General features: G+C 40.4%; 1 long non-coding RNA gene across 1 annotated transcript; it reads right to left on the reverse strand.

Annotated features, from left to right (window-relative positions):
- Positions 1–5,152: 5,152 nt before the first annotated feature.
- Positions 5,153–5,974, reverse strand: LOC148102240 (uncharacterized). Its single transcript, XR_015719370.1, has 3 exons — positions 5,651–5,974; positions 5,337–5,473; positions 5,153–5,251 (listed from the first exon to the last, which is right to left on the reverse strand). It is a non-coding gene; the product is annotated as an uncharacterized LOC148102240 (long non-coding RNA).
- Between the last annotated feature and the right edge of the window lie 8,626 nt (positions 5,975–14,600).

Genomic DNA, 14,600 nt, shown 5'->3' on the forward strand with positions numbered 1-14,600 from the left:
GGTGAATCAGCAGAATTTCTGCTGAAAAGAAGTAAAGAAGCAGAAAGTTGCACTGAAAAGAGATGAATCAGCAGAATTTCTGCTCAAAAGAGTTTTTTCTGAAAACAACTGACATTTGTGCTGATAAGAGGTGAAAAGGCTGAATGATGGCAATGAGGTGAATGCGCAGAATTTCTGCTTAAAAGAGATGAATCAGCAGAATTTGTGCTCAAAAGAGTTTTTTTCTGAAAACAGCTGAGATTTGTGCTGATAAGAGGTGAAAAGGCTGAAAATTTTGCTGAAAAGAGTTGAATGAGCAGAATTTCTGCAGAAAGGATGGAAAGAAGCAGAAAGTTGCGCTGAAAAGAGATGAATCAGCAGAATTTCTGCTCAAAAGAGTTTTTTCTGAAAACAGCTGAGATTTGTACTGATAGGAGGTGAAAATGCTGAACCAGTCAGAGGTATTTCTTCTGTCTGCTTTATCAGGCTGTGTACTTGTATGTATTTCTGCCATGGAGCGTTAACAAGAATCTGAGGTCCATATTAGGAAAGCTGCCAAAATCATAAAACTTTGCAGAATTATAATAAATGATCAATATGAATTACTGGTCTGTGATAGTGTATTAATTTGTAGTGAAAAAAAAATGTGGAAAAGGTGGAATTGAACACACGACCTTTGGGCTTCAAACCCGTGTCATTACCAACTGCGCCACTGGCAAAGAGAGCGGGCGCCTGGAAAACAGGTTGATGAGCAGTCAGAATTAAATCGCGGTAAGAGGCGAAAAACGCCGTTTTTTGGAGTTACAAAACGTCGTGTAACTCAAGAACTAGGTGGACTAGAAACATAATTCTTGCACTGGGTGAATCAGCGGACTTTGGTGAACTTTGACTGCGATTTACATAGCTCTTTGTACTTCCGTCGCGGAGATATGACGAGAGAAGAAACGGCTTCATTTTCGGAGTTTGAAAACTGAGAGGAGGACAGATTTCCACTCCTCAAACAAACGTAATTCATGGCTCAACGGTAAGATGACTGTAAAAACTGCTCCGACCGTGAGTGTCAGCAGTGTCTGAAGATGAATTGGCACAAGCCTCATGTCTTAACTTTGCTTCGTTAAGGAGATATGACGATTTGAAAATGCCTTCAGTTTCAGTATTTCAGCTCTGAGTTTCACAACCTCCCCATAGACTTTGAATGGGGAGTTTTTAGACTTCGTGTCACTTCGAGGCAAATTGTGAAAAAAACGTAACTCGCACGATAATTATAGTAACACTGTCTTAAAGCCAGCAAAAATACCTACGTTTTGATGTATAATTTGTGGGGGATGAGTGGAAATTGAGCGAGTAGCAAGAAGTTGTTCAGACATGAAGAGAAAATTCAGAACGCACCAGTGCTCACTCTGAGTTAATTGCATAGCAACCATAGCAACGCATGTATTTTCTGAAAAATCACAAAGCTGCAACTGAAAACTTAAAGAGGCATTAAATGAAAACGGTAACAGATATGAAAAAGCTGAATCACACAGGAATAGCCCAATCATTTGAGAACGTTTTAAAGTTTGAATGGAGTTTCTACGTGAAAGTATGAGGAAGTAGTTAAGTTTTAAAAACACGCAAGTTTTAGCAGAATTGTAGAAGTTTTCCATTCATTTCAATGGGACAAATTAAAGGAAAAAAGTGTAATATTTTAAAAAGTATAATAGTAATAAACACCAAAAGATATAGCACACATTAGCAGAAAGAGCAGAACAGTTTAGAGTTTGAACTGAGAAAATCAGTTGAAAACTGAGGGAGTAGTTAAGCGCCAAAAAACGTACGGAAGCAACTAGAATAAAGTAGAATAAAGAAGAAAGAGAAACAGGATCTCAATAGTGTGGATGCCCTTTCAGGCATCCACACAATAAAGAGAAACAGGAACTCAATAGTGTGGATGCCTTAAAGCATCCACACAATAAAGAGAAACAGGAACTCAATAGTGTGGATGCCTTAAAGCATCCACACAATAAAGAATAAAGAGAAACAGGAAAACAATAGTGTGGATGCCTTAAAGCATCCACACAATAATAAAGAATAAAGAGAAACAGGAAAACAATAGTGTGGATGCCTAAAGCATCCACACAACTAGAAAAATTTGCATTTCCTGCGAAAATGCAGTGTGGATGCTTTAAAGCTGAAGCTATCTGCTGAAAATAGTTGAAAATAGCTGAAGAAGCTGAAGAAATCAAAGTCAGTGTTTAAAAAGTTGTTGAAATTTTAATAACTTTGCAGAACAACATCAAGTTAACAAAAATGTAATAACTTAGCAGAAATGCAATAACTTAGAAGAAACATAACAATTCAGCAGAAATATTGTAGTTTACCAGAAGCTACAACTTAGCAGAAATGTATTAATTTAGAATAACATAACTTAGCAGAAATTATATAATATAGTAGAAAATTAATAACTTGGCAGAAATATTACAACTTACCAGAACTGCTATAATTTTGCAGAAATGTAATAATTAGGCAAAACTGTCAACAGATAACAGCTGAAAACGCTGAAGTAACCTCAAAGTTACTTGTTTAACTGTGAAAAATTACCAGAAACATTAGAAAAGGAAGAAAACCAATTCAATTCAATTTTATTTATATAGTGCCAAATCACAACAAAAGTCACCTTAAGGCGCTTCATAGATACAGAGAAAAACCCAACAATCATATGACCCCATATGAGCAAGCACTTTGGCGACAGTGGGAAGGAAAAACTCCCTTTTAACAGGAAGAAACCTCCGGCAGAACCAGGCTCAGGGAGGGGCGGCCATCTGCTGCGACCGGTTGGGGTGAGAGAAGGAAGAGCTAACAGCTTTTCACATAGTGCTGTGACCAGGGTGAAATCCATCATAAAGTAACTGTAAACAGTAGAACCATTAGCATGAATGTTATGGTTCTACTCTGATCAAAACTCAAGTCAGCAGTGTGACCTGATATAAAATGATAAAGAGGAACACATGTGACCTTTATGAACTTTTCAAAATGACTTTATATTTCTGACCCATTATCTATATATATTAGAGCAGATGTGGAAAACCACTGTTAGACCTACTCTATACTAACACAAACACAGTCAAAAATTTATTGCTAATGTGACATGTGGTCCTTTTTGCCTTTGACCAATGATATGCTGGTTACTTGGACCAGTTTAGTATTTGCTGTCACAGAGGAATGTTAACCATAAATCCAAAAGACAAAACTGAAAAAATATGTTAATTGCAAACATGTTTTTGCTTAGTAAAAGGATTGAAATAACATGGAAACTGTCACCTTAAAGCCTCATTGTAAATATCATCACAAATAGATGTTTTCCACACAGTTAACAAAGCTCCACCGCATCCAATCACCGCATATAAATCTAAAAGAAAACAACAACAAATAAAATGTAGTTAACACAAGGGAAGTCTAATGAGCTTGGAAAGAAAAATGTCTGGACTTCTTTGAGTTGCTTGAAGACGTTTCACCTCTCAGCCGAGAAGCTTCTTCAGTTCTAAGAGTCAATGGTGGAGAGTCCCAGATTTAAACCCAGTGGGAGTTTCCCTCCAAAAAGGGACAAAGGACCCCCTGATGATCCTCTACCTAATCACATGAGCCAAGGTGTGAAAGTGGGTGTGGGTCCCAATCAGCCAGGGTTTCGGGTGAGCTTATTGTGAAACCTGGCCCCACCCTATCATGTGATTTCCTGAGGTCAGATGGCCCAGGATGTGAGTGGGCGTTAAGGTGTCTGGGAAGGGATCTCAAAACTGGATTATAGATGGCAGACAGTTGGTGTCGTAAACCACCGCCTCTGTTCAAAGATGGTCGCTCACAGTGGACGTAAATGGCTTCTTTCACTCCTCTTTCAAACCATCTGTCCTCTCTGTCCAAAATGTGAACATTGGCATCCTCGAAAGAGTGGCCTTTGACCTTAAGATGCAGATGGACAGCTGAGTCTTGTCCTGTGGAGGTGGCTCTTCTATGTTGTGCCATGCGCTTGTGAAGTGGCTGTTTGGTCTCTCCGATGTAGAGGTCTGGGCATTCCTCGCTGCACTGTACAGCGTACACCACATTGTTAAGTTTGTGTTTAGGAGTTTTGTCTTTCGGGTGAACCAGTTTCTGTCTGAGTGTGTTACTGGGTCTGAAGTACACTGGGATGTCGTATTTGGAGAGAACTCTCCTGAGTTTCTCTGATACACCGGCTACATAGGGGATGACAATGTTGTTGCATCTGTCTTTCTTATCCTCCCTCGCTGGTGTCTGATGTTCTTTTCTGTGCATCTTTGCTGACTTTATAAACGCCCAATTAGGATAGCCACATGTTTTAAGTGCTTCCTTTACATGTGAGTGTTCCTTCTTTTTCCCTTCAGGCTTAGGGGGAACATGTTCTGCCCGGTGGGGTAGGGTCCTAATTACTCCAAGTTTGTGTTCCAGAGGGTGATGGGAGTCAAACAGGAGGTACTGGTCCGTGTGTGTGGGCTTCCGGTAAACTTCGATGTTGAGGTTGCCGTTCTCTTCAATGTGCACAGCGCAGTCCAGGAAAGGCAAACAGTCGTCCTTTGTGTCTTCCCTGGTGAACTTGATGTTTTTATCCACGGCGTTAATGTGCGCAGTGAAGGATTCCACTTCTTGTGTTTTGATTTTGACTCAGGTGTCGTCTACATATCTGTACCAGTGGCTGGGTACTCTCCCTTTAAAAGAGCCAAGAGCCTTCCTTTCCACTTCCTCCATGCAAAGGTTGGCTACAATAGGTGACACGGGGGAGCCCATGGCGCAGCCATGTTTTTGTCTGTAGAAACCCTCGTTGTATTTGAAATATGTAGTGGTAAGGCAGAGGTCTAACAGTGTGCAAATCTGATCAGGTGTGAAGTTGGTCCTGTCTTCCAAGGAGCTGTCTTCTTGTAGTCATTTTCTGATAGTCTCCACTGCCTCTGTAGTGGGTATGCACGTGAAGAGAGAGACTACATCAAAGGACACCATGAGAACCTTCACAGACATAACACAAGGGAAGACTTTTGATTTAATAACTAAGCTTAAAACAAGTGTTACCTTTGAATATTTGTGGGAAAAATCTGATGCTACCCCAAGAATACAAAGCCACACTGGAAATGATGACAGGCTTGCAGCCCTGTGTCTTCCTGGAGTGAGGTGCCTGATCAGTAAGTTGACAGAAGTCGGTGTCTGTAAGAGTGGCCAAACACTTATACTCTGTCCACTTTTGTAGAGTCTAAGAAGCTGGAATGCAGGCACACTGGACGAGCTTGTTCTAAAAAATACAGAAAAAGGAACATTTTATTTGTGTTAAGGCCTTAAAAGACAAATAAGTTATACAATGAACAATATTGAAATACCTTATAGGTGCTGCAGGCCACATAACCAGAATCCAGAGCAATCTCACACTCACATGATGATGAGGAAAGACATGAACTCTGCAATGAGGTTTGAATGTCTCAGTTGGGACACTGAAGAACTCAGAAGACAGCAATACCTGCACAGAGAGACAGAGTAGAAAAAGCATAGATTTGTAATCCATAATGTCAATTAAAACTCTAAAAGTTTCAACAAGTATAATCATTTGAGTGTGGAATTATTTATGCAATAAACAGGATTTAAATAAATTGAATTAAAAGCACTGACATTTTTTATCAAAAATAAAGAATCATACCTCTCTCTGCTCTGAGGATCACTGAGCATCTCTGACAGGAAATACAGTTTCCTCAGTATCAGTCATAATTGATGGTCTCAGAGGTGTGTAGTGTGGCAGCATGATGATGGTCTCCAGATCAGGCAGGAGGTCAGGTGATGGGTGTGTCATCTTCTCCATTGAAAACACACTGGTATGGCAGTTCATAAAACAGCAGACTCTGTGTGGCATGTAGTTATCTGTGCAGTCCAGCACTGATGGATCAGGTTTGGCTCAGCAGTTCATGAAGATGGTGTTAAGATGTTGTTGTTTCAGCTGAGGATGGTGAAGTTTGAAGGTTTTGCCACAAAGGAGCCTGTGCTCTGTCTGGAAAAAATACATCTACAAAACAAGTGCTTTTAACACCACCCACGCAGCTCAGCCCCCAAGTGTCTATGTAATGCTGGTATGGGGTGTCGGTTACTAAGTCTAATTAGTGCATCAGAAAGCGTGGGCTACACCTAAAGCCCACACTTTCTGATGTCTTTGTTTATTAGCAGCTTTTTCCAGCTGCTCAGAGAATTCTGACTTGGCCTTTATCCACCCAAACCCAAACCCACCCAGATAAAGGCCAAGTCAAACTCACACACCATACCAGCATTACATAGACACTTGGGGGCTGAGCTGGGTGGGTGGTGTTAAACTGTAGTCGGGAACATTCAGAAAACTATCCATTTACTTCTAAATCAGTTTTTATACAAATTCTGTAAGCTGTACAAATGTTTTTCTCTACATAATGTATCATTATAGACATCTCTGGTAGCCTAAAGATAGTTTAAAACTTTTGACATTTTTTACCTGTAAAACATGATGAGCAAAAACTCATTAATCACAAAAACTTTTGATTCTACAAAATCTACTATAATCAAGAAAATATAATTGTCTGTATTTATTCATGTGACTCATAATAAATACCTGCATTTATCTGGGATTTATTTATTTACTATTTCATATTTTGAAGCCCTTGGAGGGGAAGATCTTGTTTGTTGAGATACGTCACAGTAAAAAGATTTAGTCATTTAAAACATGAGAATAAAAAAAATTATGTTGGTTTAATAAATGTTGCAGCACATTTCAGATCAGAGGTGCATGATAGCAGATGTTCTCTGCTCTGCATGAAGTTCAGCCAATGATTTGGTGAAATGATTAATAACATTGCAATAAGAAAGGGTCTTCTGACAGACAGAGTAGGGAAGACACTTTTTTCAATGAAAAATCTTTTTCAGGCTCTACAATCAGTAAACTCTGTAACAAACATGATCTGTAATTGTTTCAAAACTCACCAGATGACTTCATGATTGGCTCGAGGACAGGAAACAAAACACAGGGTTGTGGTAACTGTAATATGTTCTCAGAACACCTGAATGGAGGCTTTTCTGTGGCTGAGAAATGAAAATGAGGTCAAGCAGGGTGTTCTTGTCTGTAGTGGCAGAAGTGATCAGCTGTGAATACCCTCTCGACTGAAACTGCTCCAGAATCTGTTTTCTTCCACTCTGTAACTGGTTCTCATTAAAATCTCCACACACAATTATTGGGTGACAGTCCATTATTTCAAGTGAATCTAAAAGACTTACCAGGTTTTGCATGAACGGTGTCAAACTGTAGTCAGGGGGTCTGTACACAACAGGAATGAGCGCAGGGAATGGAGCCTGAACCTTCAACACTAAAAACTCAAGATCAGTGACATTATGCAGATACTGTTTTACCTGAACCTGAAAATGATTCCTCAAATACACAACAACTCCACCACCACTTCTGCTGGCCATGTGAGGAAAGTTTGTGTAGGACACATGTCTGTTGCGTTTGAACATGGTGTAGCCGTCCAAATGAAGACTATCTGCAACAAAGGAGCCTTGGAGGTGAGACTCTGTGAGACACAAAACATCTGCTAAACACATTTCATGATGACTCTTGATGTCGCTGATGTGAGATGGCAAACCCTCCGTATTGTGATGGATCAGTGTAAGAGTGTCAGGTCTGCTGGCTGTTTCTCTGACCTGAAGAAGAGGCATCATTTCCTCAACACTTGCTTGTCTCATGGTTTGGAGCGCCGCAGTTACCTCAGGATTGGCATAAATCTTGTTCTCATCCAAGTCCTGTAAATACAATCCACTGAGAGACGTCACCCTGCTGAGAGCAACATAAGCCATACCTGGTTCAAAAATGTTCTTCATTGAAACTACAGCTGTCTGTGTTGTAAGACCCTGAGTTTTGTGAATTGTGCAGGCAAATGCTAGCTTTACAGGAAACTGTCTGCGTACCGCTCCTTTAAACTTCAGACTCTCCTCTGCTCTCTCAATGTAAACCAGATCATCAGATGCTGCATTAGCACTGCGGTTGCTTCTTACAGACTGCTGGTTGTCCATTCTGAGCCCCAGTTTAATTATTTGTCCATCATTTTCAGATCTCACCACCTTTACCAGTATACCAAAAGCACCATTGACTAAACCGTTTAGTGTGTCCAAGTTTCTGGTCAGCATCACTCGAGCTCCTTCAGCAACGTTCAGAGTGTCAGGTAAATTATTTCGCCCACCTGTAAATGGTTTGTCTCTTCGTGCCATTCTGCCTGTACATTTATCCTTCTGGAAATCGTCTGCAGTGATGATTATGATGTTTGAATGAAGCTTCTTCAGGGTATCTGTGTTATGGGATTCCACATTCTTGTTGGTGGCATAAATGTGTAAGACCTCAGTTGGACATTCTTCTGGTGCAGTCACAGCCTGTGACAACAAATCTTTGTCGCACTGAGAAAGCTCATCTGTCTTTTCTTTGACTCTAATCCTGTTCAACATCTCTGCAAAGGCCACATCATCTTTCTGACGCATGATCTCGGTTAGAGTGATCATCTGAAAATGTTCCTGCCATAGGTCAATCTGTTCTGGATCGTAAACACACAGAGGTTTAGACTGTCGCACTGGTGGCAGCTGGTAAAAATCTCCAACAGCTAAAACTGACATTCCACCAAAAGGTCTTTGAGTGCCTTTGATTTGTTTCAGTCTTGCATCCACATAAGCAAAAAGGGGTTTTGAAACCATTGAAATCTCATCAATAACAATAATTTCAGCATTTATAAGCTCAGATCTGACTTCATCCAGTTGATTACCAAGTCCTTGAATGGGTGGTTTCAGACTCCTGGGTAGTTTCAGTAGAGAATGTAATGTAGAGCCATTGATAGAAAAAGCTGCTGTACCGGTAAATGAAGTCAGTAAAACAGTTGGATTTGATATGTCAGCTTCTTCTGCATTAGAAGGCAGTCTGCTCAGGATCTTTGATGCTTCAGAGTGAATACACTTAATCAGATGTGACTTTCCAGTTCCTGCACCACCGTTGATATAGAAGAAAAATGGATCTGGGTTCAAACCACAAACGCGCTGAATACACCAGTCTCTTATAGCATAGAACACGCAGGCCTGCTTCTGGTTCAGATTCTGATACATTACACGTACCACGGCTGGATCGACTGCAGGTTGTTCTCTGATGGCTCTGATCTCTGTTACAGCATCAGACTGACGACTGTAGTCGGGAACATTCTCCTGTTTGTTCTCATCATCAGAATGTCTCTCAGGAAGATTCTCATCACATTGCAGCCTCACAACTTCAGATTCAGGAGCCAGATTACACCATTCATCGATCACAACATCCCTATTTTGTTCAAACTCTTCCAGTGCACTCTCAATATCCTCAGAGTTCTTCTCATACTTGTCTTTATTTCTCTTTACAATCCTTTTCACAGACTCACTGTGGTCTGAACATGGAAGTCGTACACAACCTGAGTTGTAGAAGGACTGATAGGTTTGGAACCCTTGTGGTTTCAGTTCCTGCTCTGATCTGTGTGGAAGGTAAAGTCTCAACAGTCGACCATAATATTGCTCAGGATCTTTTTCTTGTGAGCAGTGGTAATATCTGATTATAGCTGGTTTATCATTCTTTCGCCTTTGTACAAATCCAAGCTGGTTCAGAAGAGGAAGCACATCTTTTCCTTCATTTGGACCACTCACCAACCTGCACAAGGCAGCAAAATCAGCCAGTGACATTTCCTCATATTCTGGTGTCTCAGGTCTGCATTTGTATTTATCACTCAAACTTGTCATCCAAATATTACAACTGTCATGTGTTGTGCTTTCCAGGTAGCTCATCGGGCGACTCATTTTTACTGGGTTATCATCTGTTGGTACAAATACAACACTGCGGGAACATTTTTTCATTTTTAGGCCACAGACTCGAGTCACACACTCCGGTGCGCTGATTTCTCTCTTTTTTGAGTAAGCCTGCATCACAGCTCTCATTTCGTCACATTCATTGACCGTGTTCTTTGCAGAGTTATCAATAACTGTCTTCAGGTATTCAGAGAGGCCAGATTCTTTCTTCGTTATATATTTACAGAGGTATTCTATACATGAATAGGCATTCAAAATTAATGAGACATCTAAATTAGAGTTCCAGGCTTCAAGCAGGTCTGGGTTGTAATTGTTGATCCAACAGTCCTTTGGGTCACGTTTCAGAATAAGAGCTGTTTTCTTGTTTATGTCTTGGAGGCATTGTTCATACTCATTCATTGTCAAGTTGCATCGTGACAGAATCTGCTCTATGGTGAGCGAAGCAGCTTCAGGTTCCTTCAGCAGGTTCATCAAAGGTCTGAGTTTGGCTTTTGCTGCTTCAGTGTCTGAATCCTCATCTTGTCTCACAATCATTGTTCTTGTGGCTGGTGGTTTTGGAAACCCAAATCTACAACCAGAGTTCACACTCTTAAAGCATGTTTTTGTGTGGTTTTTGCTGTGCTTTTGTAGTTCACTGACTTTTTTGTGCAGTTCAGGTTGTTTTTCTGGATCAGGGAGTTGACCTGAGATGTATCTGTCCACAAAGTCACATACAGTTTGGTCATCATCCACATCTACTTCTACCTTTTCTTGAATCCACAGCAACATGTGTATATGTGGACTACCTCTGTGCTGGAACTCAACTCTGTAAAAGTAATCAATGATTTCACCAAGGGGCTGTGCAGGAGAAAAAAGCAAATCTCTGAACAAAGCCTCAACACGTTTATCAAACATTCGCATGGTGGTTACTGGATTTGATCTTAGGATTTCACACTTTTCTGACCAGTCCAGGGCTTCAAAATCAACCTCTTCACCTTGCTGTCTCTTTATTGCTTGAGTCACTTCAGGCCATCTCATCTCAGCAGCAGAGAAAGTGACAAAGAACTGAGGTGTTCCTATTTGACGAACCATACTGAATAGATCTTTGGTAGTTTTCTGCCAGTAAGCTGGAGTTCCTCTGAGTGGCTGCATAAATCTGATTGCATCTTTATTTCTTACCAGCTTCTCTACTTCTGTCTTACTTTGTAACATTCCTGATGTGATTTTGCGTCCATCTTTCGTCATAGTTTTACCTTTCCTTAACTGTATTGTCATGCTGGAATTAGCCAAGTGTATTTCAGTGACAAACTGTGAGAAAAAAAGGTAATTTGTATCTTTAGCAAATCTTGCATCAATGTTGAAAAGCCTTGACTTGAAGTAAGCACTCGGTGTGAGCTTGAGACGTCTCTTTTCATCCAGTGTATTCTGACCAGTAGGAAACTGCACAGGAAATGCCATGGCTTCCAAATGAGGAGTTCTGAAGAAGCTAACAGGATTGTTTCTTTCTGCAGGTGCCACACAATATGTGTTATCAGTGAAACAGAGAATCTCTTCTGAAATGTCTACAGGCTGCAGACAACTTTCTAGAGCAAAACCTCCATTGTTCAAATCACTTTCTGGTTCCTCTGGATTGATTTCCTCTGGTTGTTCATCACAGGATTGCATATTAATATCTTGTTCACTTTCAGACTCACTTTCGCACAAAAGGGCATCTTTTTCATAGTTGTCAATTTCCATTAAATCTGCTTCATCATAATCATCACTTCCCATGCTGGCTTCATCACTGCTGTCATCATCAGGTAATGTTGGATCACAAAGCAATGCATCATCTCTGATAACAATATCTGTGTACTGTGGATGAATCTGTTTGAGTTTACACAAGGCTTGAATGAGTTTAGACCAGGTGACAGTCTGGAACAGCTGATGGCCTTTGTAGCACAGTCGTCTTTTCAATTTCACCCTCATTATCTGTGAATGGCTTCTGAGTCTGGGTAAACATTCAACTGTTTGTTGGACTTCAGATGGTACACACACCACATTACCACGTATGAGTCTCTGTCTGCCCTTTGGAAGAGGAATAATCTTAGCAAATGGTATGCATTTGGCAATCAGATGTCTCTCCAGAATGTTGAGATCACGAAGTTCAGCTGGAATATCCTGCAGTTCTAAACCATTAACAGCAGCAAGCCTGGGCATGCATCCACTTTTGAGGGAACTGTGACACGTGTGACAGATATACTCCTTTTTTCTCTCAACAGGAAAGCTGCAGTGATCATTACATGCTTCATCACACACATGAACAAATTTACCAGTTAGACACTGCTGAGCTACAGTTTGGTGTTTTGAGTAATTTTCTCTTTTGCAGATTTTCACCTGATTAGGAAAAGAAGCTTTTAGACAAACAGTACAAACATGAGATGGTGCTGACTTAATGTTTGATCTGAAACGAGATATGGCCTCATTCATTAAAGTGTTATCTGGATGACACTGTAAACTCTCAGCTGGTCGATGCATCTGGCGATATTTTCGTTTTATGTTCATTGCACATCTGACATTATGCATCTGTCTGAAAGAAAAAACGTTCCAATATTTTACTCTCATTCGTTCTCTCATGTTGTCCTTGTGTTGTTGCTGAAATTGTTTCTCTTCTCCATAACGCTTAGTCATGTAAGATCGTTTTTTCTTTTTAAATTCTTCGCTTTCTTTATATAGGTTATATACATATGTCCTCATGTAAGCTTTATGTTTTTCTCTGAATCCAGCACAAGTTCTGTATGTTCTTCTTATACGCTCTTTCTGCTTATCTCTGAATATGGGAGACTCTCTATATGTTCTTGTTATACGTTCCTTCTGCTTTTCTCTGAATATGGAAGACTCTCTATATGCTCTTGTTATACGTTCCTTCTGCTTATCTCTGAATATGGAAGACTCTCTATATGTTCTTGTTATACGTTCCTTCTGCTTTTCTCTGAATATGGGAGACTCTCTATATGTTCTTGTTATACGTTCCTTCTGCTTTTCTCTGAATATGGGAGACTCTCTATATGTTCTTGTTATACGTTCCTTCTGCTTTTCTCTGAATATGGGAGACTCTTTATATGTTCTTGTTATACGTTCCTTCTGCTTTTCTCTGACTATAGGAGACTCTCTATATGTTCTTGTTATACGTTCCTTCTGCTTTTCTCTGAATATGGGAGACTCTCTATATGTTCTTGTTATACGTTCCTTCTGCTTTTCTCTGAATAGGGGATTGTCTTTATATTTCCTTATGACACATTCTCTTTTTCTCTCTCTAATTTTAGCACTTTCTCTATACATCTTTCTCAAATGTTCTCTGTGTTTCTCCTTATAGGTAGCATTTAATTTATACAGTTCATTTCTGTACAGACTCCTTTTCTGTCTGTGATCAGGATCATTAGACTTCCTAGTTGAGTTTTTTTTCTTTGTCTTGAAGCTTTCATCAAACCTGTACATCTGCCTTTCTTTCATCTTCTGATTTTCCTTTCGTTGTGGTACTTTTTGTTGGGTCAATAATCTTCTCCTCATTTTTTGCCTTTCCTGTTTATTACGTTTCAGCAGTTTATCTGAGAGTTCCTCTGTTATCTTAGTTGAACAGGAGGCAGTGCTTGAATCATTCTGAGGAACAGAATCTGGTGTTACCGGAGTTTCTCTCACAGAAGATGCAGAGGTTTCCTTTTCAAAATAATCAGAAGGATGATGGTTTTTTCCAGGAGCAGCTGTCTCATTTGAAGAATCAGCTCTGGATGACATTACTTCACTGGTTAAATCTTTGGTCACAGGTTTCCGTGTCTGCTTAGTGTATATTTCGGACTTTAATTCATGAACACGTTCATTTAACGCTGGTGCTGGTGCACTTGTAGCTGTTTGTCTGTATTCGGTTGTTTGATTAGCATCTCTTTTGTCAGCAGCATTTTCACTGTGAAACTCGATGGGCTGTAGCTCATAGGTGCAGGTTGGTGCGATGCTAAACATTCGGTACAAACGTTTGATCCTGTCAATCATGTCATTAAGATGTGCAAATTTCAACATAACTGCAGTTCCACCACTTACACTTAGCAACAATGGCATTCCTGTAGACTTACCTGGGTGAGGGTCAAAATATGCATATTCACCAGAAGTCAGCCTGCAAACTGCGATGACTGTTCCTCCCATGACTAGCAAAGCGTAGCGAATGTCTGAAACCAAACACTGTAGTCCCTGTTCAAGACTCGGAAGATGATCTGTACCATCGAATGTGCCATAACGAGCAAACTGAGACATATCCACTTGATACTCGCGTCTGCGGCTGGTGACCACTGAGGGAAGCTCATCACAGGCTAGAAACACGCTGTTCACAAACCTCTTTCTGGCATCTGAGTACACTGCATGGCCTTTGTCCAACACAAAGGCCATGCAGTGTTAAGATCTGCTTTGGTAATGAATTCATCCTCGTGTAAGAATGACAGGAAAATCAAACTGTTAGCCATGCATTGCTGATTCCGGTACTTTCCATACTTGGGAGAGGCCTGGCTTCGGGATGCACAGATACTACTCACTTGTGGATGACTTTCAGTGTTTGTAACTTCTACATGAGACGGTCCTGGACCATCATGCTGTGTTTGTACAGTTACCTGGGGTTCAATATGGATTACCTGCATAACTTCAGGCTCTGGGACAGACACTGAGGGAACACCTCTCTTTACCACATCTGCATAAGACACTGTGGCTGTCTCTCCATCATGCTGTGTTTGTACAATTACCTGGGGTTCAATATGGATTACCTGCATAACTTCAGG

The sequence above is a fragment of the Neolamprologus brichardi genome, chromosome 7 (assembly GCF_056152115.1).
Source record: "Neolamprologus brichardi isolate AB-2024 chromosome 7, ASM5615211v1, whole genome shotgun sequence".
NCBI classification, from domain to species: Eukaryota; Metazoa; Chordata; class Actinopteri; order Cichliformes; family Cichlidae; genus Neolamprologus; species Neolamprologus brichardi.